The 3969-nt window shown below is 45.5% G+C and overlaps 1 non-coding gene across 1 annotated transcript; it reads right to left on the reverse strand.

Moving 5' to 3' along the window:
* Positions 1-3172: 3172 nt before the first annotated feature.
* TRNAT-CGU (transfer RNA threonine (anticodon CGU)) lies at positions 3173-3244 on the reverse strand. Its single transcript has one exon. It is a non-coding gene; the product is annotated as a tRNA-Thr (tRNA).
* Positions 3245-3969: the final 725 nt, after the last annotated feature.

The raw sequence follows: 3969 nt of genomic DNA on the forward strand, positions 1-3969 counted from the left end.
ACGCTCCGACGCTCGTGCGTGTTCTAAACTGATCCCTGCCGCTGCTCAGGATCTGAACCGTACCGCTAGTTCGCGAAGCAGCACCTTGTAAGACGTTCTTTTTTACTAGTTATACTCTGAAATGTTAAAGTTAGGTTCTTGATTTATTGAGAATCTTCTAGCGCAGCGATAGTACAATTCATATCGAAATCTGGATTATCGCAAACCCCATTCTCGTCGCCCTTCCCAAGGAAAACCTTTTTGGGCCGCTCACTGATCGAAGCAAGATCGCCCATCTGGAAAGAGCGCTAGCCCTCCCCCCCCCCTCCCCCCTCCCTCACCAACTATCGCGCTCAAGACAGCGGCGCGCCTGGGATGTCTTCCGTGGAAACTGCGAAACGAATTGCCCGGGGCCGGTCCAAATAATCTTTTGCACAGCAGCGGCGACGAGATGGGTTTGCGATAATCAGGAATCTAATATGGATTGCTCTTACGGCGGGTTACAAGCTTCGCAAAAAATCAGCGAAACTGCAATAGGTAAAAATTACCAAATTAATATTAATTAACCAGCCCAATAGTTGAAACGTCTTACCCAAGTTGAAATGCGCAAGACTGCTGACAATGCTATTCGAAATAGTGCACTTTTCTGACTTCAAAAGCGTATGTTTATAACTTGCTCAAAACGTTAGGAGAAATGCAAGGTATAAGTTTATTGGTTGAATGGTAAGAACAAAGGGCTCGACGATTGCACACAGCCCCCTTCCCACGAGCGCCGCCGAGGTGGCTCAGCGGTTATGGTGCTCGGCTGCTGACCCGAAAGACGCGGGTTCGATCCCGGCCGCGGCGGCTAGAATTTCTTTGGAGGAGAAATTCTAGAGGCCCGTGTACTGTGCGATGTCAGTGCACGTTAAAGATCCCCAGGTGGTCGAAATTTCCGGAGCCCTTCACTACGGCGTCTCTCATAGCCTTAGTCGCTTTGAGACGTTAAATCCCATAAACCAAACCAAACCAAACCTTTCCACGAGCCATGCCGGTAAAGTATCGCTGCATATAGGCCATCTTCTAGTTAGCCAAATCGGAGGCCTTATTACTGCTAAACGCTTTACTGAGCTACTAAACCTGGCAGACAACAAGACGCGAACTCAAAAGCTCATACAGAAATCTGTAACGAGATATGATTGTGGCCATATTACGTCAACATCGACCAGACCGGACTAGACACATCGCTGCTAAGTGGAAATTTTCCACTGCATCCCATTGGGCTTCACTGGATGGCGTTAATCAGCCCTACGACATGATGTAAGTGTGAGCTACACAGAATAGCACGTCTTGAAGCTATGCGCCTGCCTGAGTAAGGCAAACGAATCCCTAGGGCGCCCACGTCTACGGGATTAAGCTAGCCATGTAAATTTTAGGCAGTCTGAATACGATAAGTTCGAGCAGGCACAAGTGATCCCCTTTCAGTCTTTTTTTAAATTTAAAACAAACAACTGCTAATACTTCATAGACGTGGCCATGTAATCTGCTTCACTTCACACGTATTGTCACGCTAACAGATTGTCACTTTGCAGCACCCCTTTACTTACCACATTTCCTTCCTTTCCTGCTTCGCTATTACACGTAGAGGGTACTAAACTGGAATGCCGTTCCCCTTTCTCTCTCGTTCAGATGCTTTGCCAACCTTTTCTGCCATGTAATGCAGGTAGATGGTGTTTAAAGGCGGGAACATAGTCTCTGTACTTGCCTATCTCAGGGCTCAGAGTGCAGTTGCAGTGGCTGACGAAGCACTGGTCACCGTTGACATAGTCCAGTAACAGCAGGTAAACGTTTGGAACTGAGAGAACGACACACGGGAAATTAGCGGCGACTCGTACATTCATGAAATCTGGCTTAATTGAAGTCTTTAGAACAAAAACTTTGTGAATTTTAGAAGAAACATAACTTTAACTTATCTTTCAAGGGGGAAACTGAATTTAAAGAAAGCGCATTGTTCACAGCTGTCAAGGCTCATGATGTAAAGAGCACTACGAATTCCGGATGTCGTCCCCCTGTACAATGAACGCTGATTTTCGTCAGCTAAACCACAAGTTCTGTATTTGAAGCTAGCGCCAGAAAAGACTACCTTGCCCTATTCGCCAAGTGCAAAAGGGTATATATTTTTTTAAAATGATCAATAGAAAATTCCCAAAACCTTTCCAAAGATTTTATTCTTCCAAGTGCGCCGCGGTGAGTAAAGTTGGAAGACAGCGATTTCCTATCGACAAATGCCTTCTTAAGCAAAAAAATGGCACCTTAGACGTGGCTGGCGGTCATATGCGCCTTTTGAACTTCATTGGCTACCGTAGGGGAAAGAATTGGCCTCGATCCAAATCCCTGAGCTCTGAGAGGCTCTTCAAAGCGATAGGCCGCCGGAAAGGGACTGCTTTTTGTAACACTCGCAGCAGCCCACTGGCCATTCCTGCCTGAAAAGAAGCGCTTTGAAGAAGTGTAACCTGGTTTTTGAAAAAAAATCAGCGTTGTTGTTCGTTCATCGGGCAAGTCACATGTACCTTTCGTTTCTTTTAAACAACTTCGCAGATGAATGAACCAGTGGCCGAAGACTTTTGTTCCTGTTCTCGGTTTTTTGTTGTTTTTACTCGTGTATTTTAAGGTTGAGAAGCCATAGCAGCCATCCTTCGACTGAGGTTCAATGTTTTTTCAGACTTGGTTTTCTAACACTAAAGTTGTTTTACCGCCACGCCCCACCCTCATGTTACCTTGTCGCAAGAAAATATCCGAATGATAGATAGGTTAGCGTCTTCTCCTACTTTGTCTTCGTAAAATGCAACCTTTATACGTTATACTTAAGTCATTGTCGTGAATATCTTAAGTGTGTGGAAAGACAATGCACACTCCGAGTCAGGCAGAAAGACAAATGCAGAACACGGATTACGGGAACTTTCTGAAGGCTTCAGTTCACGCTACTCCACTTACACTTCGCGTAGCTGATGTTGAGCGCGGTATTGTTCACCACTTCAATGGTCGCTATATCTTCTGTTCTGTAAGAAAAAGAGAAATGCCTTAGCGCTTTCTCACACAGGGGATTTTTAATTAATTTATTTATTTTGTGCTGTTGTTTTGATTTAGAATATTACTGAATATGTTATCGCTTAAAAACTAATTGATTAGAAAAGCAGAAGAAAAAACAACCGCATGCCACCGGTGGGATCCGAACCCACGACCTCCGAATTACGAGTCCGGTGCTCTACCGCTGAGCTACGGCGACGGCTGTCAAATCTTCTGCTTTCAGGGGGTATTTATGTTTACAAATAACCTAACCATTTAGTGTGTTCATCAGCGCCACCCACGTTCTTAAGCGGCGGACGTAGCATGTCCTGAATTACCGCTGATGTGACGTAGAACGTCATCGAACGGCGAGGGTGGAAGCTGTGTGAGAACCCTCTCATGCTTCCTATGGCGTCAAGGCTGCCAGAACCGAGGCCCTCGCTAAGCAATTAAGCAAACAAGGGAAGGGGAATGAGAGGCTCATTATAAATAAGAGAGAAGTCACCAGCCACAGAAACCAAGGGACACAGGGGACTTTTAATTAATTTATTTATTTTGTGCTGTTGTTTGATTTAGAATATTACTGAACATGTTATCGCTTAAAAACTAATTGATTAAAAAAGCAGAAGAAAAAACAACCACATGCCGCCGGTGGGAACCGAACCTACGACCTCCGAATTACGCGTCCGGTGCTCTACCGCTAAGCTACGGCGACGGCTGTCAAATCTTCTGCTTTCGGGGGTATTTATGTTTGCAAATAACCTAACCTATTAGGGTTCTGGCAGCCTTGACGCCATAGGAAGCATAAGAGGGTTCTCACACAGCTTCCACTCTCGCCGTTCGATAACGTTCTACGTCACATCTGCGGCAATTCAGGACGTGCTACGTCCGCCGCTTAAGAACGTGGGTGGCGCTGATGAACACCCTAAAAGGTTAGGTTATTTG

The sequence above is a fragment of the Amblyomma mixtum genome, chromosome 3 (assembly GCF_055824585.1).
Source record: "Amblyomma mixtum isolate Tamu chromosome 3, ASM5582458v1, whole genome shotgun sequence".
NCBI lineage: Eukaryota > Metazoa > Arthropoda > Arachnida > Ixodida > Ixodidae > Amblyomma > Amblyomma mixtum.